Raw genomic sequence first — 25659 nt, forward strand, 5'->3', positions numbered from 1 at the left:
CTATTAGTCTGTTATGGCTGGAACTCAAATCATGAGGTCTAGACTGTCTGCTTTGAGCCATTCCTGTTAACAACCGAGCCCGAAAGTGAGCTACACAGGCTGATTTTGTTTGTGTAACCAAATGATCAAAATAACCCATGTTTTTACATTCTTTGTGCCCTTAGTCTCCACCAATCAAAAATGGAGTGTGGAAGGGAGCGGTGAATCTCCTTTGTCATCCTAACACTCAGTTCCTGTCTCCCTGATCAGACGATTACGGGGTTTTTGGTGGTTATTACTTCAGCGAGGTGAGTGAATAGCAACACTTTTCAGACAAAGACGTCTAGATGCACATTCCTCAACGTTTGAATGTACCCCAGGCCTAAGACTGGGTTTGGAATTTCTTTTTGCTGTACCTCTGCGTCCCGGTAAGTGGTGGCAGGTTGCTCTGCACTGCTGCAGTTTAGCTCCGGAAATGTCATGCAAAGCCTATATAGGCACAACTCGAGCACAGTGACATTGAGTATTTTCTTTCTGCACCTCCTAATTTGGATCTGAAGCTTCCTCTTCTCTCTCAGAGACTCTTTACTTCAATATTTTTGTCAAAATTCTATGGTGCGCAGGGAATGTCTCCCCTAAAACAACAGGTTTTAAACCATGTGTGGTGTGTCGCAAGCAAATGTCTGTGACAAATCTCCATCAGGGGTGATTGTGGTTGAGTCACGACTCCAAGGCCTCCAGTAACTGCGCATCGATGAACCTGAAGGGCAAAAAACAAGCATAAGAAATCTATGCAGGACTCGGCCAACTCTTGTCGTTCACATTTGCCTGAATAGGCGTTGGGGCAGCGCCCTGGTTCTCACTTTTGCTCCCTGATTTAGCTGACTTTGCTGCAGATCATGCAGCTGGTTCAGGCACAACCCGAGTTTATGGGGCTGTCTGCCACCCCCTCAATAGATCAAAGAGTTTTGCGCAGCCATGCTCCACCTTTTGAGATCCTTACCAACTCCCTTTGGGCCCCAAAGATCCGAGAGGCCTTTCACCTGGAGTCCCACTGGTGGGTCTCAGCACCCGTTGGATGCTCCAAACATGTTACAACACCTCCGGTTCCAGTCTGATACCTGCCTCTGGTGCCATGGGCCACGCTGGTCCCTGGGATTTAGGCTCTGGTACCGAATCCATTGACGCCGGCCAAACAGCTACCTCAAGTACTGTACGACTTCAAGACTGTGTTGTTCTGGCTTTAGGACTCCTGCACGCCTTCTCACCAATACCACTCCTGCCCCTAGTATTGAAGAAGATCAGTACGGGCCAGGTCAAGTTATCGTAGTGGCCCAGGATTGGGCATGGGGAGTATGGTATCGAGAACTCCTGGGCCTGACCATCTGTTCTCCGATCAGGCTGCTCTTTCAAGAGGAACAGCTTTCGCAATAGCAGGCAGGGATCTGCAAATGGGCTTTCGCAGGCTCCACCTTCACTCTTGAAGATTGAGCGGCAACAGCTAAACACCTTTCACCTTCTTCCGGAGGTGGTGTATGTATTTTTGACAGCCTGGTGTCCCTTGACAAAAACTGTATATGCTGGTTGTTGGAACAAATGTGTGGCTTGATACGATACTCAGCAGATAGCCCCCCTTCAGGTCAAGTTATCTCACATTTTATCGTTTGTTTTGTCCCTGCCTCGCAAGGCCTTTCCTGGGCACTAGTAAAGTGTAGCTTTCGGATCTTTTGGCTCTTTCAGCTTTCTTGTGGTTGCCAGATCAGCCTTTTTTGTTTGTCTCCTGTTATGAGATTTTTGAAAGGTCTACAACATTGTTTCCTCCCTCTCTCTTCATCATGTCACACTGGGCATTTTCTCCTCATCTTTCTGATATGCACTCTATTTGAGCTGCTTCACAGCTGTACCTTTCTGTCATCACCCTTGAGACAATGTACCTTGTCGCCAGAAAATCAGCGGTGTGTGAGTGAGCTTGAAGCTCTCTTTGTAAACCCACCGTATGCCACTTTCTTCTCAGACAAACTGGTTCTGTAAACTCTGGCAACCTGTCTCCCTAAAGTTGTGATGGTGTTTCATATTGATCAGTCCATATCCCTGCTAGTGTTCCATGCTCCCCTTCACCCCCTTAGGAGGAGGAGAGACTCTATCGCTTGGAAGAGTACACTGAGATTCAACATAAATCATACTAAAGACCATCTAGTGGATGATCACTTCTTTCTGAGGACCTCCGGGGTGAAAAAAGGCAAGGGTGTGCAGAATAGAACCATCTCCCGCTGGATTGTGCTCTGCTTTAAGATTTGCTATGCACTGCCAAAAAAGACTGACCACTATTTCTCCCAAGGCCAAAGCTGCTATCATTGTGTTAGCATGTGGGGTCCATGTCCTAGACATGTGCTACGTGGGCATTCCGCTATATGTTCATGAAGCACTATCGTCTAGACAGTCTGGTCCACCGAGAAGGGTGCTTTGCCTGCTCAGTTCAAAAGGACATTGTGGTTTGAGTCAACTCACAGCCCACTTCCAAATAGATACTGCTTTATTGTCTATTCAAAAGGTTTGGAATCCTGCCTTCAGTAACGTTCTTTCTGGTAGAGACTCTATCTAGCTGCAGTTTACCCAGCAACTCTCCCATCCTGCCTGTTCTATGCATTAGACTAAGATACCAAGTCTAGAAACCTGCACACTGGTTACACCAATTTTTTTGGGGGCTCTCCACCGGGGAGGAGGGGGGAGACACTCTCAAAAGCAACTGACAGTGCATGGTAGTGTTGCTTATATATGCTCTGCACGCCATTTCCAGAGTAGAACTGCATCAGTGTGGTGCTACACGGTGCCACCTACTGGTGTTCAGTGGTACTGCTGTGAAGTTTCTAGATCCATTCTGACTTCTGGTTAATATTCAAAAGGTGAGTAACCTGTGGCTAGGGTCTGTACCTTAGAGTACATAAAGTACCATAAACAGTGTTACCAAAGATAAGAAACTTGTTGTTCTGTGGGCCTACCTCCATATTTAACTCAATATAAAGCATAATTCAACGCATGTTTCATGAAATTTCATTCTGAAAAAGTTTTTTGTTATCTTTGGGGCGCATAGAGATTCAAGGCAGGCACAAAACAGGCTATTTCCAAATATAATGGTTACAACATTAAGTTGCTTGTCCTCTCGTTAAAAAGAAGCCACTTGAGGGCTTCAGAGTATCAAGGCAGTGTCTTGTAATGTGGATTTGTACAGCGAAGACTTGTCACCAGTGAGGCTATCCAGGCACAGAGTAGGTGCAGGCTGTGCAAGCAGGTTCAGTTGAAAAGCCAGGTTTTCAGTTCCTTGTGGAACTCTATAAGAGATGTGATTGTCCTAATGTGCTGAGGGAGGTTGTTCTGGGATTTGGATGCCATGAAAGAGAATGCCCTACCTCCTGTCTTGCGAGGGTTGTGCCAGTTGACGTTTGCCACCTACCAAGACGGTCTTAAGTTTACACCTTCTCTATGTATTGTAATTGTATCTATGTAGGGCTTTATGCTCCTGGTGAGGTATGAGGTACTGATGAGTATTTGTGGACGTCAACACCCCAATGCAAGGGAATACTTGGTGCTGTTTCAGGCCTCAAAAAATCATAAAATGTTACTATACCTGCAGATCTAGTAACTTGAATAATATACTCGACCTAACTGTAATGTACTTGACCTGTAAACTGGGCTCAAATTATGTGATCCTAGGCAAATATTTTGTTCTATGAAGCCAGCTTTTTTTATTAGCACATACAAGATCACCTTCAAATATGCGAGTTCACCATTTCTGCTGCACATAAAACATTTTTTTATTTGCTAGATTAAACGTTTGATCCATGTATAAGATTTAAGTCCACATGTAGGGTACACAAGACCCCTGGCTTGCCTCTTAGTTCACTGATAGCATTGCCATTAGGGCAGGAATATTTCCCAGTTCATGCTTAAAAACTCATGTTTAATCAATATAGTGCTAACTGCCCTGTCATTTACAGCACATTTTCCTTCGTAATGGCCACAAACTTTCACACTAACAGGAAGTTTTACTGATGAACTATATAGTGCATAAACTATTTTGGAAACATTTGCAAATGACCAATTAAGGTGTTCTGATTTATTTCAGAATTATAAAAATGTACCGTCATAACTGCTGAAATATATTTTTAAATGTTTGTACAGTTCACTTATTAGCCATTTCAATGTTTTGTTATTAAAAAAAAAAAAAAGCCTGACGTCTTATGGCCTTTCGTTTCACACGCTTTGCGCAGCATGGTTGTCACACAGTTCTCTTTACAAAATCCTCTAAATTCACAGTCGGAGAAAGAGAAGTAAATGCAGGAAGACAGCTGACTTTTGACCTCAGTCTCTGAATGCCAAGCAAATGTGACAATTGTTATACAAGATTTAATGCCATTTTTATTGCTCATTCACTTAGTGAGTGAACAGAACACCGATTATTTGTCAGCTAGCAAGAACGGGTGAGTAGGCCTTCAAAATAGCTCGTCCTGATGAAATCTCACTTGCCATAGCAAGTTGGCCAGTAGATTTTTCGAGACCTGTGTTTGCTAGACCGAAAGTCATGGGCAAATGTATCTTTGGCTAGACTGTATGTCAGCAGTTCCCTTTGTGATGGTTGAAATCATAAAACCCTCCTAATTTCTTTTAAAACCTGGCCTATAAATCAGCTTAATGTTTTCCAAACAATTCTTAAGTAAAATGCATACATAGAAATACAACTAGAGCTCTTTAACAATTGATCTTTTCAAGTGTCGATCACCATTTTTCTTTTTGCTTCTGCCCACCACAGCATATAGAATGGAGCAGTGAGTCTGCTCACTTCATCCCGTGGTTGTTAACATTGTGGCCTCATTTTGTTAGTGCTCATGTACACATCTGCCTAATAAAAAGTATTCCACTTCAGTATGGGCTTGTAGACCTATCTGTTTTGTATTGTCTACCATTTCATGTCTTTATTTATGTTTTTGATGATTTATTTATTTTATTACTGATACACGCAGCCCACCTTAGCACTGCAGCTTTTTTACTTTGATCATTTTTAATTTGTTTTGCATATGCCTGAAAAATAAATCAAGCTTGCCAAGGTCAAACTTGTTGGCTTTTCAAATGCTTGTTGAGACGAGCCTTACAGACCTCATAAGCTGTCTAGTTTGAAAAGACCTATTGTGAATTTACCAGTAACATACAGGACTTTCAGCCCGCCCATTGGTTGGCTTTACTATCAATCATATTTTCTTGTTTTCTATTGTATGGCTTTCCTTGTTTGTGGCTGTTCACCTTGTGTTTGTTCCTCCCAGAGAGTATAGCCAGGCTCATTGGAACTGCGATTCTGCGGTCATGGTCTTTTTTTGGGGGGGTGATAATTATGATTTTGCTGCATTTGCCACATACCCCATCATCTACTGCATAATCTGCAGATATTAACACAATTTTATTATTTCTAACACAAACTAATCAAAAGTTATGAAAAACATGGCAAAGTGTTCCTGCACACTGGAAGGCCCTTCGCAAAAAATGACACATAAAGATGCTTGGCATCTTTCAGTTGCTTGCTGCAGCATTTATTATAATGCATATAGTACAGTAGTCACATACACAATGCAGGAGATACACTTGGACAGAATTAGGTGACAATAAAGGGTATACATCTGATTGTGAATTGGTGAGACTTCTACCCAGTGCCAAATAACTAATTCTTACTGAGTGAGTAAAAAACCTTCTATGAACAGAATAGTGAGTGAAGATTTTTAAATAAGACCTTTCTTTTTCTGCGCCAACTCCCCCTGTGCAGCGTACAAATCCTGTACCAAGGTTGGGATACTCCATTCATTGTTTAAAAGGGCTGTCCTAGACTTGGGACACAACATGCTAAAGCTTCAATTTTCAAATTACATGTACACTCGAAATGACATGTTTAAATTGTCTGCCCTGGATATGGAGCGCTATATATAACCTTGTTTCTTTTTGCATCTTATATTCTCCTATTACTTGCCAATTCAGCAATCCTTCTCCCACTAAACTCCTAAACCATGCATGAAAAATTGACTTTGACTTACTCCCGCTTGATTCCTTTCCTTAATTTCTTCTGAGTGATCCCTTTATTACCTTCCATTCCCTGCATACCTTCTATTTCTGATAAGTCACCTCTCAGCCTCTTGCATGTGTACCTCAATCCTTATTGTAATTCTACAGTTGGCGGATAACACATTTCATAGTTCACAACCTCTCCTCTTTAAAAATTCTTCCCCTATAATCTAATATTGCCTAATCTCTGCCAGCCTATCTATCTCTCCAACTAGTCGTCTGATAACACATGGCTCCAACCAATGATCACACCTACCTGGTATTAAAATATCACAAAGTAACTATAGGAAATCAATCAATCAATCAATCAATCAATAGATTTATAAAGCGCGCTATGTACCCGTTAGGGTTTCGAGGCGCTGGGGGGGGTGGGAGGGGGATATTGCAATTGCATGCAGTGCATGCAATTGTTTAGAGCACATGACTAATCACAATAACCAACAACAACCATCACTAGATTAGCCTCTAACCTTGGGTTCCAGAGTAGCGTGCTACTCACAGTAAATCAATTCAACGCCTCATTAGTGTTAGTAAGCATGGTATAAATATCAGTCCTATTCCAATTTGGGTATTAAATTGTTACTGATAAGGTGAAATATTTTCCCAGACAGCGTTACTATTGTAAAAATGAGAAAATAATGAAGTAATTCTTATACAGAATGTGCTGCATAGCTTACCTTTTGTTGCCACATAATTTGGTCAACCCTGCAGCATATTTTGGTCCTTCTCTGCTGCATAATTTCAGTGTCCCTTGGTATAGCCACTTTATCATCTCTTTGATATTTTGGTGTCTGTGCTTCCACTGCTTGCTTTTAGGGAACTGCTTTTTTCTTTTTATTTAAGCCCTCCACAAAAGTTTCATGTGTGTTCCAGCTATCTCCCTTGTGTGCTTTTCCCCTCTCTCTCACTCTTGTTGTTTGTGTGATTCTCTTCTCACACCCTTACTTGGTGTTTTCCTTCGTGAGTATGTCCCCCAACCCTATCTATCCCGGCACTAAATGGTGCTCTTTTGCCCGTGCTCTCTCCCTCTTGTGCTTATCCTAACTTCCGCTGTGTTGACTCTCCTCGCAACAGCTTTGTTGCATCACCTTCCGCATTGCTTCACCCCTCCCCAACCTTCTCCCACAACCCGCACACCCATTCACTTTTTTAAAAAAAATAAAAGCTCTTTTGCACTACGTTTTAATACTGTGCATTCTCTCCATTTAATAATCCATTTTGATTTGGCAACTTTAAAAACAAATGTCTTTTGGAGGCATGCACAGGCTTGTTAAAAACCTGCATGCACTTACAAGATGAACTAGCAGTCTCACTATCGCAGTTTTTTTCTTACATGCCGTTCAGCAACCGCGATGCTGTACAGCATGGTTTAAGAAACATTTGCAAAGTTAATAGAACCTGTAAGTGAGATAGGCCTTGCTAGAGCTTGTTTTTTCCGGTTGGCTTTTGTTCCCCATGAAAAAGCATTACCGATGGTATTTCATGCAGCCAGTATGGTGGAGCTAAAGCACTGGAGCTGTGGTGTGGTGCCACAAACCAACAACACCTCCAAATCTGAAGATCATATATCTCCAACTATGTCAATGCGGTACATCTTTTCCTTTAGAGACTCTTAACCCACAATGGATGTGACAGGTTTGCACAGTCCTTCTACATTCTAACCTCCATCCAACACTATGTCAAAAGAAATACTAACTTTTGGAAACGTGGTATTGTCTGAAATATAATCATTATTTAGCAAACGCAAATACATTATATATACTATGTCCAAACCCCAATACAAAGCATCATGTAATAGCTTAATAAAACCAGCTGATAAAATGGGAAGTATAGTGATAAAAAACAAACATGACTATGATAATGAGATTATTGATCTTCTAAGAAACCCTGCAGACTTCATAAAAACTGTAGGGAGACCGTACTCGGGCCTTAAAAAATAAATTTACTAGCTTACCAGCACTGAATTAAACTTTGTGAAGTACAACAGAATATACATTTCTCAATACAAATAATTGTGATCCAAGCGTTTTAGTATCTTTAAAAAATACATCAACCCAGCTCTAAACCACAAGGATGCAGGTTGTTGGAGGGTGTCAAACCATTAATCAACAAACATAATCTATTTCTTTATCAAACCTTTTGTTCCACTTACAGTCATATACTAAAGTCAGTATGTCTGTGATTAATCCGGTAGAAGGAGAACTATTTCATGACACCAGACATTTCAGTAACTATAGACATAGAGGGTCTCTAAACAAATATTCCACAAACCAATGCTCTAAAGATCAAACACTCTGTCTTGGAGACCCTTACCAGACCACACAGAGTACCAACTTCTTTCGTTGTAGACTGTGCAACTATCACACTAGAAAACAATTACTTTATCTTCCAAGAGGGTTTCTATGCACAGATCAAAGGTGTAGCAACAGGAGCAATTTTGCTTCTGGCATAGCTAACCTTTATTTGGCTGATTCTGAGGATACCACCAAAGACTATTATTTGAAAATGGTTTTGGTACATCGATGATTGATTGTTGATTTGGAGTGTAACACTAATTCACTACCAACTGTTCCACAATTGTTTGAATAACCAAAATAGACATCTACAATTTACACTGAATTACAGTAGCAGATTAATTTCTCAAACCTTACCATCAAGAATGATTAAGGGCCCTCGATACATGTCTATATACCTAGCATACTGTATGCCATACTTATAGCAGCCATCACCCTAACATCTCAGGAATAACTTGCCCCGTAGGCATTTCTTACACATTAGATAGAAATGCACCAAAAAGAATAAGAACTTAAATCAACAAATCTTATGGCCAAACTAATTTCCAGGGGTTATGCTTATCAGTTAGTGAAGAATCTTCTAAAAGGGCCTTGTATGATGACTGACTCACTCCTCAAGGTTAAGACAAGAAACAATTTGCACCACCACATGTAGATCTGGGCCCAATAACCTCAAGAAAGCTATTTTTTTAAAAACAACTGTCATTTAAAGTGCAATTTCTTCAGTATAGACAACCCTATACTTGTGTTCCAAAATGGCCAGTAATTTGAAAGTTAGACTAGTAAACACATCCAAGAAACCCCAAAAGGCTTTACTCACCTAATTGTGTGGCTTGGACCCCGTTATAGGACATTACCAATGTGGTAATTGAATGGCATGCCATTTTACATGTAGTGTCAAATCATGCATCTGAATTTAAATAGCAAAGAATGGAATTTGAAACATTTTTATAAGGAGCCCAAGCCTGGTGTATAAGAGCGGCAGCCACTGATGAAATGTCCTCAGTTTGACCATATCTCCTGGTGGTATCTTCCAAGCCATAAGAGTTAACCGGCCTTGAAGGAGCAGTGGGTGGGAGGTTTCCACCGGATCCAAGAGAAGATGCAAGAAAACCAGAAGAAGCATGGGAAGGACTATGTACATTTCCAGAAGGGACGGAAACCAAGATTGTGTTTTCCACACTGGAGTAATCAGAATTAATTACACCAATTGCCGTCTGGCTTGAGCTGCGACCCTCGGAATCATGGCAAAGGGTGGGAACCCATAGTTCACTCGACCTGTCCAATTCTGTAGAAAGGCATCTGTCGCCAGGGCTGTCTGATCAAGCCTCCAACGGTAAAAATCCTTCGGCTGAGCATCCAAGCACGAAGCAAATGAGTCCACCTAACAGCATCCCAAGATTAGCATAATCTTCTGGAAGATACAAGGGTGGAGTTTCTAATCGCTATAATCCACCAGGAATCTGGAATTCCAATCAACCAGGAGATTGTCTTTCCCCGGAAAGAATTCCACAGGCACGGTTATCTTCTGCGAAAGGCAAAAATGCCAGAACTCCCAGGCTATGTTTGCAAGAAGGCAAGATCTGTTTGAACCACCCCAACCGATTGATGTATCGGACTGCAGACACATTGTCCATCTGCAGGAGGATGCACCTGTTTCTCTTTATTAGAGATGGGGACCCTATGGCTAATGAGCCTGCCAGCAGCTCCAAACAGTTTATGTGGAGTTGTAGTTCCTTGGACGACCACCCCTCTCCGGTAGAAAATTCTCAGCATCTTGCTCTCCAACCCCAGCAACTAGTGTATGATTCGATGATAACCTCCTGAGTCACACCAAAAATGACCTTGCCATTCCACGCCTCCCTATGAAGAAACCGCCACTGAATCTCTTCCTGGACTTCTGAGGACAAAGGAACCAGGTGATCGTAGCTGAAGCCCTGTTGAAGGTACTGAATCGTCAGGCACTGAAGAGCCCTGTAAAGTAAGGGACCAGGTAACACTGCCTTAATTGAAGATCCTAACAACCTCAAATCCGAGCCAGGGATCTCAAAGACACCATCTGTTTCAACAGAGTGGACCTCAGTTCCCGTTTGATGGATTTATTTTTTGCAGAGGAAGCAATAGTTGAGCTTTGATGGAATCCCCTTGAAACACCATGAATTCTATTTGTTGACAGTGAATCATCCAGTATTTCTTGTAATTGATCACAAACCCCAACTCCTGGAGCAGAGAAACTGTCTAAGAGAGCTGATTCAGGAGTTGAATTTTGTCCTGAGCTCAGAGGATTATGTCATCGAGATAGAAGGTCATGCAAACCTCCATCCCCTGCAGGTGTTCCACCACAGGTTTAATTAGTTTGGTTAACACTCAGGGAGTGGACGAGAGACTGAATGGAAGGGACCATTATTTGTACCACTGGTCTCTCCATTAGAACTGAAGATGCTGTTGCTGAAGGTGAGAAATGAGAACTGAAAGGTAGGCATCCTTAAGGTTGAGGCAACCCATCTGGTCCCCTTCCTGAAGCAGATCCCTTAGAAGATGGATACCCCCATCTTAAAATATTGATACACCACATAAGGGTTGAATTCCCTGATGTTGAGAACCAGCCTCTGATTGCTGTCCTTCTTCTCAACAAAAAACACATTGCTGCAGAAACGTTGTGGATGAGGAGATGTAGAGGCGATGGCATGTTTTGGCAAAAGCCCTAGAATTTCAGAGTCTATAAAAGGCATGTCTTGGGAAAAAATGAGGAGGGGGGAGAATAAGGTTGGACAGCGGGGTGAGACAACTCTGTACGGTAGCCCTGATCCATATTTAACATCCAACAATCTGTTTAAATCTTAGCCCAATTGTGGAGAAAATAGCGTAATCTTCCCCCCCAGAAGAAGAGGTAAAAGAGAAGGAGGATTTGTTACCTGAAGATTGATTGTCAGAGGCTCAATAGCTCCTGCTGACGCCTTTGTTAATGACCGGGGTAGCCCCTGGATCTACTGGGGTAGAAACCCACCTAGACCGGGTCTTGGCCTTAGCCTCTGTGTCTGGGATTAAACCGATTAAAACCTCGTGGAGGACCTTGCTGATTGGAGCGGCCAGCCAAGCATTCTCTGTCGTGACCGGCATGGCAAAAAAGGGAGTTGAACATCCTCTTCAAAGACGACTGAGACTTATCAAGAGATGTGAAGGTGTTCACCAATTTTGCAATATCTTTGACAAAGCGATCTCCAAATAATTGCCCCTTAAGCAGGAGCCAGTTCAACCAACTGGGGGTCAATCCATAACAGTACAGATTTGCGGCCCTCTGAGGCCAGCCTGCAGTTGGCATTTCCCAGGAGGCAGATTGTATGCTGTGTCCACCCAGCCAGAACTTCTGGGTGGATAAGGGCACCTGTCTCCTGTGCGTGGAGGGCCAGTTTAAAAATCTTAGCCAAAGGGCTGGAGACATTAAGAAGCTTATCCTAATAGGCCATGAGGGCTCTATCAATACCTTTCTTTGTTGAACTTTAAGAAGGCCAGCAATGTGGCATCTACGCCAGGAGTGAGAACAGTTTTGAGATAGATCAAGTCTAGAGCATTCGGATCTGAGCCGGGCTCTGACTTCTTTTTGAAGCTTCTGTGGAGCTGGAGCTGCATAGAATCAGCCACCACAGGAGCAGGGATCCAATCGGAGGATTTGGGATGGACAATCTCCAAAGGCTCAAAAGTGAAAGGAGTAGAACGTGAAGGAGCGTGGGAATGTTTGTTTTTTAGAGCGGTTATGAGCCTGGGACTTGTGGGGAAAAAGAGGATGAATCTGAATCAGAGTCACTACTGGGGGAGGTAGCGGGAGGGAGGGACAAGGAGAACTCCAGAAGGACAAGCGTGATCAGAGAACGCTCCTTTGGAAATCTTTGAAATAGTATCCTAATGGGCCCATGAGGGTTCTGTGTAATGCGTAGAAGGGGGCAGGAGGGTCCTCCGGATGGGTAAGGGGTGGAGGGGCAATTTGCGAGCTCATCAAGACGCTTCGAAATGGATCGCAGGGCCGAGCTAAAGGCTTTATCCAGGGTTTTCTGGACTGATTTATCAATAATGTGTTCCATGCCCTCACCATAGTACTAATCCTCATCTTTGTTTGGGCCATAGATTTCAAGGCCCTTCTTATGTCTCATAATCAGTCATGGTCACTAGAGGGGAAAATAACCTCTCAAACACAAATCCCCAGAGGGAAGCTAGGTTCTTCTAGTTATCCACAGGAGGGGAGGGGTTAAGAGATCCTGATAGCCAAATTATTACAGCCCTGCCCAGCTCACGGGAGCAGGACATCAATAGGAGCTAAAAGCTGCTAGCAGGAACGATAAATCAACAATCTCCAGTGCTCCAAAAATTATAGAAAATTCAAATCTGTTTTTCTAAGCTAAAACAGGAGGAAAACCTGTATTTAGCTATTAAAATGCTTTGTTATGTTTAGTTATATTGCCACTGATGTGGGGGGAGGGAAGGGAGGGTAGGGGAGGAGAGAGAGAGAGAGAGAGAGAGAGAGAGAGACAGAGAGAGAGACAGAGAGAGAGAGAGAGACTGAGACACTGAGACTTGAGCAAGCTTCCCTGAGGCTCGTGTGCTGTAGCCCAGTTGGGCTACACAACACAGTCTCCCTCCCGGGAGCGGCTTCCCACTTGCACTTCGGCTGCACGAGTGCACTGGGGAATTAAATCGGGGGAAGGACTAGAGAGGAAACAACGAGGGGGTTGTAATACGCATCCAGTGCCAGCAGAGATGGTGCGGACTGAAGAGCAGTCTCGCTGTCAGACAGGCCTGGAGCTCCGGAGATGCAACCTGGCAGGGGAAAAAATGGTTAGACAAAAAAACAACCTTAATGCGTCGATCACACACTTGCTATAACAACAAAGCCAGTACTCTATATGTAACAAACAGAATTGCTTTAGTAATAATAACTAGAGAGACACTTAACTTGACTGCGGAGCAGCAAAGAAAGGGGCAGGACACATGGCGCCTCTATATTTTGTATATTATGCCTGGAGATTATTGGTGGGTTGAATAAGAGGCATGGTTCAAAGCCTCATGAGATATGTAGTGTGATTTTGCTGTTTTTTCATTGGCTGCTGTGTTTTGAGTAGTAATGACTGAGAAGCATAATCAGAGCTTCCGGTCCTGACATAGAATTGCTTAGACCCCTGATTCGTTCTTGTGGTTGAGGACTGGTGTCTGTTTACAGTAGAATGCATTTAAGGTTCTACATGTGGTTTTTGAGTGAATTAGCCACACAATTGTGTCCAGTGGAGGCAAGTGCTTAATTAAATTTTTTTTTTTAAAGTGCCAGTGCACAGGTATTCTTCAGGAGGCTACTGCTGCTTACACAACCTTCAGACCTTGACAAGCTGTAAATTAACGCCACCTACTCACCATCACACACTTACAATTGTGACAGTTTGGACTAGACCAGGTTACCAATGGCCTTGGCATGCTGGTGTAATAGTACATTGGATTGTTTAATACTCTGCTCCTGTGCTCTTTTAAAAATAGACTTACAGTGCAACCATGTGATGAGCTGGCATAAGTATGTGTGGTGTTAAGAAATAGATGCCGTCGCTGAGCACACAATACCGTCACAATTAAAGCACTGCTTGCTGGAGGCCCACTTATGTGCTGGTTTCTTCTTTTTTCTTAAATATTTTGTTACCTGACAAATATATCTTATATACACTTTTTATCTGATAAATATATCCTATATACATTTTTAAGCTGTTTTTTGGAAATGGGTTGGCCATTGAGGTTTAACACCTTGACCTGAAGATAGCCTCACATTCTTGTTTGACACAAACAGACTGAAACTTTGATGTTGAATCCAATTCAATTTCCTCATAGACTACACTTGATGCATAACCAGAGAACAAGGATTATATTATAGACTTTGAACATCTGTTGAGTGGAGTTCCTCACTGAGTATAGCCACCAAGAATGTTATGATTATTTTGTATGACTATTGAAACAGCAGTTGTGTGTTTCTATTTGACCCAATGAAATTATATATCAATGTAATAATGATGGATGATGAAAAAATTCAAAATAAAAACACAGACTGTACCCTTTACACAGAGTATACCTTATAAAAAAATATATAGCGAATGTATTTCATGCTATGTTCTTTCATTGTTACCAGTGATTGGATTCTTCTGGCACCAACTACCACACTAGGAAAATGTTCTTGTAGATTTCTCCGTCATTAGTGTGTTTGAATTTATATGTATACCTAGTCTTCTGTGGGATTATTGGATTTCTCTGTTGTTCATAAGAGTCCATGCAGGCTTTGAGTGTAATGGCATGGCGTAGCATGGAAGGCAGCCCCACTCTGATGTCATTACGTGGATTGTGGCTAACAATGTGATGTGGTTCTCGGGAGGCTGAATTCGAGTGTGATGTCAGGGTAGTGTTGGAAGAGCAATATCAGAGCAAAAGAAAAACAGCGTCCTGAATAATGTCACTGAAGTAACACCAGTTGCTAGTCTGATTATCCCTAAAGTCAGTTGAGTACTTTAGTGTTATGTCAGAGCAGTAAGGGCGGCTAGCTGTGATGTCAGCAGTATGACCACCTTTCTGTATAATGCATTAATAGCAGCTCCCAGCCTGAGGCCCTGATGGGATGGCAGTTTCCAGTGTGATTTCAGTGTTGTAATTGAACTCTGATGCCAGAGCAGTAAGTACAGCTCTAGCATTCATGTCCTGCAATGAGGACAGTTAGCATTTTGTGTCACTGTGACAGGAGCAGCGTTTTGTGTGATGTCGTTCTGTAAGGGCAGATAGCGTGATGCTTTTTCCCCCCCAGCATCACAGTGTAATATGTATCTTTTCGTTGCAATTCTGAAATAGTTTGGATGCAGATTTGTTTTTTGTTTAACAGCTTGCCTAGCATAAGCTAAAAGATGTCCTATTCCAGAAGTTTAATCAGTTGTAAGAACAAAGGAACACGGAAATGAGGGAGTTGTGGGACGGGGTAGAGAAGTAGCCATTGAAGGAGAGTTTCGAATTAATGCAACGAAAGGATAATCGCTGCCCATGTTTAAAACCGTTTAAAAAGATTTTCATCCCCTTTAACCAGCTGCGCTATTACAACCTAATTTGAGTAATCCCATATTTAAAGCACTTTCTTTGAAAGGGAAACCTCAGCCGGCGAAGGAGATGAGAGACAGAGGAGTATAATATTCAAGACTTCAGCTCATTCTTCTGTTCAGGTTTGCACTGCTCTTGCCTGTGCTACATCCCTTCTGTGTGAGGGAGGTTTTGACTATACATGTCTTTGCTGTACCTGTGTGATGGGGAAACAGCCTTTATCACGAATGCTAAACAACGAGAGGCCTTTACAGCGAAAGTCTTTTGCAACGAATATGCCTTTACAGCGGATGCATTTTACAACAAAAATCATGGTAATGTAAGTAAAAAGCTTTTAAGTGTGTGTGTGTGTGTGTATATATGTATATGTGTGTATATGTATATGTGTGCGTGTGTGTGTGTGTATATATATATATATATATATATATATTTTTTTTTTTTTTTTCCACACATAAAACCAAAGGTTACGGGGATGTTATAGACAGGTTCTGTATTTACTCACACAAAACCAGAAAAATTCTGCAGTTATAGTTAGTTATTTCAAGTAACTCAGTGCTGGAAAAATCTACTTGACCACTCGCTATGGCCAGTCTTATTTGATCAGGTCGAGCTATTTTTAGCACTTGCCCCTTCTGGCCAGTTGACAAAGAACAGGTGTTGTGTTCAGTTGAAAAGTAGAAGGGCAATAAAAGATGCCTTTAAATCTTGTTCATATTTTTTGCTCTTTGTTGACAGAGGTCAGAAGTCAGTTTGTCTTACAATTAATTTTCCTTCTGACTGCAGAGTTCCAGGACTTTGTAAAGTGTTTAAAGTGTAAAATAAAAAGGATATAGGGTGTCAGGTTTTTCCTAACAACCAACATTTAAATGACTAAGTCAACTGTGCAAACTTTACAAAATATATCCAGTATTTTTGAAAGTCCATTTTTTTATATTTCTGTGATGACATTTTTTTTTTTAATGGGATGAAAACAAATCGGAATACATTAAGGTGGTCATTATGACATTGGTGGTGAGTGATAAAGTGGCGGAAATACGGCCAACAGGCTGGCGGTAATTACCGCCAAATTAGTACCATGTCGGTGATAACTCCCATAGACAGCCAATGTACCACACCCTCCGGCAGGGCGTTAACATCACGCACCAGGGCAGTAGCCATCAACAGCCAGGCGGAAGACAAGGTACCGCCCCCCGTATTATGACATAGCAAACCAACTGGATTTCCAGGGCAGTACCAACGCCATCAAAACCCTGGCGGAAACAGAACACAGAAGGCCAAAGACTCACCATAAGAGACACAGAGAAGACCAATGGCACAATAGAACTGGAACTGCAAGTCCTCCCAATGCTCTTCTACGCCCTGGTCCACCTGGAACACCAACGCTGACGAAGACGACAACGGGGAGTACAGCTGCCTATCACACAAGGGAGGGAGGGAGGGAGAAAAGGAGAGTGACACACATGCACAACACACACCAGACACACACACACACACACACACACCATGCACACAACTAGCTGCAGAGGAAAACCAGTGGCACGCGACACAGAGCTTAATAATACAAGGACTAGAGTACGGAAGTACTGAAAATTTATTTGCTAGGCAAAAACCACCACATAAACCAATTTGAAAACAAAAAGATGTGTACAATTGTCCACAAAGGGTCAATTCCCAGTCCAAAGTACTAAGGGCTCACATGGCCACAGGGCACAGTCCAAGGCCCAACTTGTTTCCTGACTACATCCTCACAGAAGTGTGAAGGGTCATCATTGAAGTGGGCAGGCACCTCAGGGGGAAAGGGGGTGGGGGCACCTCAGCCGAAGTCTAGGACTTGCCCACTGGTTCTGGAGGGGGCTTCATGCCCATTTCCCAATGCTGGGGAGTGCAAGATCACAGTCTCTGAGGTGGGGACCTTGCCCACTGGTTCTGTAGGGGGCTCCTTGTACAGAAGTCCCTGGAGGGTGGCCTACATGTCCGCTGCTGGAGGTGAGGGCTGCACCCTTTCAGCTGGAGGTGACGGTTCCATGACCACTGGTGGTGGTGGTAGTGGTACCCTGCCAGCCTCTGCTGGAGTTGAGGGCTGCAGTGTCTCAGCTGGTGAAGGTGCCTCCTGGGAAGCCTTTGCAGGAGGTGAGGGCTGCTGTGTTTCAGCAGGGGAAGGGGCCTCATGGGCAGCCTCCGTTGGAGGCAAGGGCTGTTGTTTCTCAGCTGGAGGTGAGGGCTTCTTCCCTTTCATGGCAGGAGGTGAGGGGTTCCTTCCTCTTCCTGGCTGCTGGAGTGGGATCCTTACCCTTCCTGGCTGCTGGAGTGGGATCCTTACCCTTCCTTGCTGGTGGAGTGAGATCCTTACCCTTCCTGGTTGCTGGAGTGGGACCATTCACTGTCTTGCTCCACGACTAGGAGGTGCCTCCACTGTCCCCATGGACTGTTTGGCTGAGGTGCTGGGCTGGATTGTTGGGACCCTGCTCTTATGGGCAGGATGAGGGGGAGGGAAAAGGTCAAGTTGGGCAAGGAAAATCTTCCTGGGGATGGTGGGGTGGGATGAGGGATGGGAGTGGAGGTTGAGGGAGTGGTTGTTGGAAGTGTACGTCTGCTGGACTTGGGTGCTGGTGCATGGGTAGTGTACTGATGTGAGGTGGATGGCTGTTGGGAGTCTGAGTGCCTGTGTTTCTGTCCTTTGGCAGGTGGGGGGGGGGGACACATGGGATGCATGGATGTTGTGGAGGTGACTGCCAGTGAGGTGTGTGTGCTGCTTGGTGTGGTGATGGTGGTGGTGGCTGTTGAAGCTGTGCATGCAGGTGTGAGTGTGGACATGAGTGTGAGGGAGGTGGAGGAGGGGGAGACAGTGGAGGCAGTGGATGTGGTTGTGTGTGCAACTGTCTGGTGTTTGCATGAGTGCTTGTGGACTGAAGTGTGGTGCCTGTGTTTGTGCCACTCTTGTGTGTTGTCTTGCATGCATGCTCGTTTGTATGTGTGCATGGGATGGGATGGTTTGGAGTTGAGGAGACTGGGACTGGGAAGTGGTAGTTGGAGAGGGGGATAGTGGGAACAGGGACAATGGCTGCCATCAGAGATGAGGCCAGAGCCTGATTTCGATCTCTGATGGGCCGCCAATCCACCGTAGATGCCCTCCAGGAATGCACTGCATTGCTACATCTGGGATGCCAGCCCCTGGATGGGATTCACAATGGTTGACTGCCCTACAGAGATAGATCTCAGGAGGTCAATAGCCTCCTCACTGAGTGCGGCAGGGCTCACTGGGGCAGGGCCTGAGGTGCCTGGGGCAAAGGAGATGCCCACCCTCCTGGGTTAGCCGGCACGGGCAACTTGCTCAGGGGCTACCAGGCAGGCAGTGCTTGTACGGGGGGTGTCAGCGGTACCTGCAGCTGGGGTGGTCAGAGGTGTCCACCACCACCAGGGAGCTTCCATCAGAGGAGGTATCTGAGTCAGTGTTGTCTCCGCTGTGGTGCTCCCCTCGCCCTCCGTCCTTCTGGTTCCCTTGGCGTCTATGGACTTTGGCTCCTGGGTCCTGTGGGATGCAGCTCCCTCTGTCGCCAGTGCCACTGCTCCTCCGCCAGATGATGCTAATGCACACATAGACAGGATGACAGAAGAAAAAATGTGGGGAGAGAGAGAAAGGGGAACACTGGGTTAATTACAGCACCAACACCACAGTTGGCATACACTGCACCATCACACACAGGGATCAGGATTGAGCACTATGCATTGCACTGGCATTGATTTGGCTAGATGCCACACCAAGATGAGGGCCAAACACCTCCAACTGCACACCTCCTGGGACCCACAAAGCCCTTACGAACTTGGAATGCAAACAAGCTAGGTTATCTGAATTTGCCATACACCCATTACCCTTGAGCAGGATCACGCTGCAATGTCCGGCCTGGCATTAAGGGACACCCACTAACTCACACACACCAACCGGATCCCATGCCACCTACCACTTATTGTAGTAACCCCCACTATACTCACCCCCCTTGTGGTTGCTGTGATGCCCTCTAGCGCCCATCAGATATGGGTAGGCCACCGCCAGTATGCGGGCCATCAGGGGGATCAGGTTCCAACAGGCACCCCTTCCTCGTTGGGAGGCCATCCCCAGCTGGACCTCCCACAGTCTTTCGTGCCCAGTGTCTCAGGTCCTCCCACCGTTTCCTGCAGTGGGTGCTCCTCCTGCTATAGACCCCCAGGGTCTGCATGTCCTTGGCGATGGCACGCTACAATCCCTTCTTTTGATGGGCTGACCTGCAGAGGGAATGCAGACAAGAGGACACCATTACACAAACAATCCAGCCTGTTGCACATATGGCGCACCAATCTTGTTTCAATCACCATTGGCACACACACCACCTGGCGCCCACCATGTACACTACCACCAGACCACGCCCCCCCCTGATTACACAATGCTTGCACACACATCTCCATGCATCCTTCCCACAAGCATCGTGCCCAGGGTGTACTCACCTGTTGGTCTGGAGGCCCATATAGAAGTCCATACTGGGGTAGGACCCATCCACCAGTTGCTCTAACTCCTCTAAAGTGAAGGCAGGGGCCCTTTCCCTGGTCACATGGGCCACGGTAGGTTCCAGGCACAGGTCACAGCAGCACACGCAATGTAGGTGTTGTCCTGTGGAAAATCACGAAAAAAGTGAGGATTTAGTTAGAAAATTGCGGTCACGTCTGCGGCGCTGTACACCGTCACCACCGGCGCTGATCCCCATTGCCCACTATACTCCATAGAGCTCCATATTAGCCAGTGAGGAATTGCACGCGCCACGACGCCCAACATCGGCGGAGCTACTTCACTTCCACCTGTCCCAAGATACAAGACAGGTGGTCGCCATTTCAAGGTGTTGGACAACGATCCGATAAACCATAACTGGGTCATTGCCTAAAATTGATAAATACATTTCCATTCCCACGGTCCCACCACATTGATGCTGTATGTACACTGTAATTGTGGTTCCGTTGATCAGATTGTGACAGCCTACTCACCCTTGTGTCCCTTAGACACCTACCGCTGCGGATGAATAGGAGGAAGAGACAAACCCCCATGTACAGACCCCTTGTGGACTTGGCTACACTGAAGGACAGGCACATAATACTCACCTATAGACTGGACAGGGCCACAATCACAGAGCTGTGTGCCAAATTGAAGCCTGACCGGATATCTGCTGGCTGTTATCCCACTGGGATCCCCCCTCTTGTGCAAGTGCTGTCAGTGCTCTATTTCCTGGCTACTGGTTCTTTCTAAGTGACAGCGGGCCTGGCAGCAGGAATGTCACAGCCAATGTTATCAATCATGCTGGCAAGGCTTTTGTCTGCCTTGGTGAAACACATGTGCAGCTACATTGTTTTCCCCCAGGTGGAAGATTTGGCCACTAAGATGGCAGGATTCTATGCAGTGGGGCATATCTCCATTATTATTGGGGCGATTGACTGTACACATATTGCGTTTGTCCCCCCCACCAGAATGAACAGGTGTTGAGGAATCTGAAGAGTTTCCCCTCACTGAATGTGCAAATGGTGTGCCTGGCGGACCAGTACATCTCCACGCCACTGCCAGGTATCCTGGGTCGGTGAATGGCACCTTTTCCCGAAGAATAGCAGCATCTCAAATGTGATGGCCCAGCTACAGAGACACAGGGTGTGGCTAATAGGCGAGCCAGAGTCCCCACCCACTGTATGTCAATGTATGCCTTCAGGTGTTATCCCCCTAGCATTCTGTTAGGCTAATGTTTGTTTCTCAATGCTTGCAGGTGACTCTTGCTATCCAAACCTATTGTGGCTCCTGACCCCTGTGAGGATTGCCGGGACAGGGGCTGAGAACTGTTATAATGAGGCACATGGGAGAACCAGAAGAATAATCAAAGGGACCTTTGGCCTCCTGAAGGTCAGGTTCAGGTGCCTCCATCTGACAGGTGGATCCCTGTGCTACTCACCCATGAAGGTCTGCCAGATAGTTGTGGCATGCTGCATGTTGCACAGCCTGGCCCTCAGACGACATGTGCCTTTTCTGCAGGCAGAGGAGACTGAAGATGACCCTGTGGCAGCAGTAGACCCTGAGGACAGTGAGAATGAGGAGGCAGAGGATGAGGATGTCGACAACAGAACATCAGTTATACGTCAATACTTCCAATGACACAGGTGAGACAGTGGTACTGATCATTGTTCTGACTATTGATTCCATCTGTGTGACTGTGTGTCATGATGCCATTTGCTTCCTTTGCATCTCAACTCACTGTCACCTATGGCTTGTCATTTTACAGATGTTGGTGCTATGACAGTGTCCCGATGTGATCGTACAGACAATTACAAGTCATTAATTGTATGCTATCACAGTGTTCAGATCATTTGCACCAGATGTGACCGTTTCCCTGTATGCATATTCTCAACACATAAAATACTATCAGTCAAGTTGTTTTCAAGGGTGTTCATTGTAGTGCTATAAAATTGAGGGAAAAGTGCAATTGAATGGGGTTTAGTAGAGGAAAGTCCATGGTATTGTTTCAGTCTGTTTGTAGCACAGGTGCAGTGTCCAAGGGGCCATAAGAAGGGGAGCAAAAGCAGTTCAAAGTGGACAACGTGACAGGGTGGGACACGAGGGACAATCAGGAGAGTCATTTCTCAGCGGTGGTCTTGGTCTTGGCAAGTGTCTCTGGTGTCTGTCTGGGTCGCAGGGAACGTTTACGGGGTGGTTCACCTTCTGCAGGGGGAGGGGTGCTGGTGGCCTGTGGGTCCTGTGGTGGGGCCTCCTGCCCACTAGCTGCAGTGGAAGTGGTGGGATGGTCGGTAGACTGGCTAGTAGTAGGGGCCCACTGGTGTGCTGCAGATTCCCTTGTGATGTTGGCCATGTCTGCCAGCACCCCTGCTATGGAGATCATGGTGGTGTTGAGAGCCTGCAAGTCCTCCCTGATCTCCTGATGATGATTCTCCTGCAGCCGCTTGTTCTCCTGCTTGTTGTCAAGGATCTGACCCATCGTGTCCTGGAATTGTTGGTGGGCACCCAGGATCTTGGTGAGTCCTCCTGGAGAGTTGGTTCCCTGGGCCTGTCCTCCCCCTGGCACACAGCAGTCCTTCCAGTGTCTCTGTTCCCCTGTGCCTCTGTCCCCTGAACGGTGTGCCCACTGCCACTGACACCAGGTCCCTGATTGTCTTGGGTGTGAGGTGTGGACTGGGATCCCTGTACAGGTGGGCACACTGCTGATTGACGTGTCCTGGGGACAGAGGTGTGGAGACGCTGGGTGGGTGCTGTGGTGTTGGATACTGATGGGGGAGGCTCTGTGGTGGACTATGAGTGGGCTGGGGTGACCGACTGTCCAGTGGTCCCTGATGGACCAGGTTGTTGATCCAGCTCTTGAAGTCCAGAGTTACTGGCGGCATCTTCTGTTGGGGGACTGGTTTGTCATGTCACCTCCTCTCCACTGAGATTAGCAGGGGCACCTGTGGGGATGTAAGTAATGTATTATGCTTCATTTCTGTGACATATTGTACATCCCTATCTTCCCCTCTATTGTTGCTATTGCCCTGCCGCCTTGGTTTGTGTTTGTTGATGTATTGTGGGATTGTTAGTTCCCCTATGCTGGGAGGGCTGTCCATGCATTGGTATAGCATGCAGGGCTGGGCATTGGAGTTAGTCGTATGTGTAGGTGCAGTGTGTGGGATGGGCTGGAGTGATGGGAGTGAAGGTGAGGGGGTGAGATGGCATGGAGGTATGAGGGTGTGATAGGTAGTAAATATTGACTCACCAGTGTCCAGTCCTCCGGCTACTCCAGGGAGTCCCTCAGGATGCAGTATTGCTAAGGCTTGGTACTCCCATGCTGTGGGGGAGGAGGTGTGGGTCCACTGGCAGTCCTCTGTGTGGCGAGCTGATGCCTTGCTGCTATGGAACGTACCTTCCCCCGTAGGTCGTTCCACCTCTTCCTGATGTCGTCCCTTGATGCTGTCCCACGGCGTTCACCCTCTCCACGATTCTCTGCCATAGCTCCATCTTCCTGTTAATGGATATTTGCTGCACCTGTGCTCCAGACAGCTGTGGCTCTGCCCTATTTCCTCCACCATGACCCGCAACTCCTCATCTGTGAAACGGGGGTGCCTTTTTGGGGACATGGGTGTTGTGTGGTGTGTGTAAGTATGTGGGTGTTGGGTACTGTGGTTGGGTGTGCGAACTGGGTTGCGTGAGGGACGTATGTGGTGTGTGTGTCGTGTTGTCGCTGTGGTCTTGGTGTCAGTCTGGTGGCAATAATTTGTATTTGTAAAGGGTTGTGTGTAATGTGGGTGTGTGTTTTATAGTGCTGTGGGTGGGTGTGGTGTGTGTATGAGTGCCAGGTGTGTGTTTTTGGTATTAGCCAATGTTGTGCAGTTTATTATTTGGGTGTCCATTCTGAGAGTGCCGATGTGTACCGGCAATGGTTTACCGCTGTTGAATGTCCGCCTTGGTAATTTGTGGATCATGTAGTGGGTGTTGTTTTGTTGGCGTAACAGTATGGGTGTTGGTACCACCAGTTTAACAATGACCTTTGGGCTGGCGGATTTGTGTATGTGGCAGTATTCTGTCGGATTAGTGTGTGTGTGTGTGTCATAATATGGCGAACGGATATTCACCACCCCGGCAGTATGTTGGCGACCGTCACCATGACGGTAAGTGGAATTTACCGCAAATGTCATAATGAGGGCCTAAGTGTTGATGTGCAAGGGATGTCTTTTGAAGCCCAATTTTCACATATTGTTAATACACTATATAGTTTAATCAGTAAAACTGCAAGTTAGTTGAAAGGTTTTTGGGCATTTCTTAGAAACTTAGGCCCTCATTCTGACCTTGGCGGGCGGCGGAGGCCGCCCGCCAAAGTCCCGCCGTCAGGTTACCGTTCCGCGGTCGAAAGACCGCGGCGGTAATTCTGACATTCCCGCTGGGCTGGCGGGCGGCCGCCTTCAGGCCGCCCGCCAGCCCAGCGGGAAAGAGGCTTCCACGATGAAGCCGGCTCGGAATCGAGCCGGCGGAGTGAAAGCTGTGCGACGGGTGCAGTTGCACCCGTCGCGTATTTCACTGTCTGCGCAGCAGACAGTGAAATACTTGTAGGGGCCCTCTTACGGGAGCCCCTGCAGTGCCCATGCCAGTGGCATGGGCACTGCAGGGGCCCCCAGGGGCCCCGCGACCCCCCCTACCGCCATCCGGTTCCCGGCGGTCGGACCGCCGGGATCTGGATGGCGGTAGGGGGGGTCGGAATCCCCTCGGCGGCGCAGCAAGCTGCGCCGCCTTGGAGGATTCAATGGGGCGGCGGGACACTGGCGGGAGACCGCCAGTGGTGCCGGTCCGACCGCGGCTTTACCGCCGCGGTCGGAATCCCCATTGGAGCACCGCCGGCCTGTCGGCGGTGCTCCCGCGGTCCTCCGCCCTGGCGGTCTTTGACCGCCAGGGTCAGAATGACCGCCATAGTGTCTGTAGACGACAATATGCTACCAAATCATGGTTTACTAGTATATTTATTAAAAGTGAGTGTTTCAACAAACTAAGAAACAATCCTGCCCTGATAGCAATGCTGTTAGTAAACTAAAAGAAGTCGGGGGTAATCTGTCCCCTATATGTGGGCTAGATTCATGTGATGCATGCAGCAAACTTTAGTCTACTTAATCAAACAAAAGAGGTTTTTTGTAATGCAGAAATGCAGAGCTCACACATTTGAAGGTGCAATCATGTGAGAATGAAGAAAAAGACGACTCTTTACACTATTTGCCTATGATCACACAATTTGAGACCAGTTTACGGGTTAAGTACATTACAATTAGGTCGAGTAGGTTATTTAGGTTACTTGACCTGCAGATCTAGTAACATTTTTTGAGGCCTTTAACTATAAATAGCTCCCTCGCCATGCACAGTTTTTCTTCAATAATTTGACTAATGTTTCATGGCTGTTTTTATTGATGTTATAAAAGTTGTCATGAAGGCTGTAATATCTGGGGTAATTAGCAGTGCATGGCGAGGGTGCAAGACTTTTTTTCGGGGACCCTGGCGAAGCCGAGTCCCAAGTTGGCTGCCAGCACTTCCTTGTTGAAGTGTTTGAAACCAATCAGATATTAGCACGGGGACAGTAGGATCTGCGGAGGATCCGCATCCCTAGATATGTCTATTTTGTTTACCTTTAATAGCTCCAAAACTACAGAATGG

General features: G+C 45.9%; 1 protein-coding gene across 15 annotated transcripts in view; it reads left to right on the forward strand.

Annotated features, from left to right (window-relative positions):
- The window catches only part of DTX3 (deltex E3 ubiquitin ligase 3), a 222425-nt gene that overhangs the window by 26395 nt on the left and 170371 nt on the right, over positions 1–25659 (forward strand). For 8 of the 15 annotated variants that reach the window (XM_069230827.1, XM_069230826.1, XM_069230832.1 and 5 more), the window contains exon 2: positions 165–287. The exons of the other annotated variants lie outside the window; for them this stretch is intronic. The gene's annotated coding sequence lies outside the window, so the exon portion shown is untranslated. The remainder of the gene's footprint in view (positions 1–164; positions 288–25659) is intronic. 15 annotated transcript variants of the gene reach the window in all.

Source organism: Pleurodeles waltl, chromosome 4_2 (genome assembly GCF_031143425.1).
Source record: "Pleurodeles waltl isolate 20211129_DDA chromosome 4_2, aPleWal1.hap1.20221129, whole genome shotgun sequence".
NCBI lineage: Eukaryota > Metazoa > Chordata > Amphibia > Caudata > Salamandridae > Pleurodeles > Pleurodeles waltl.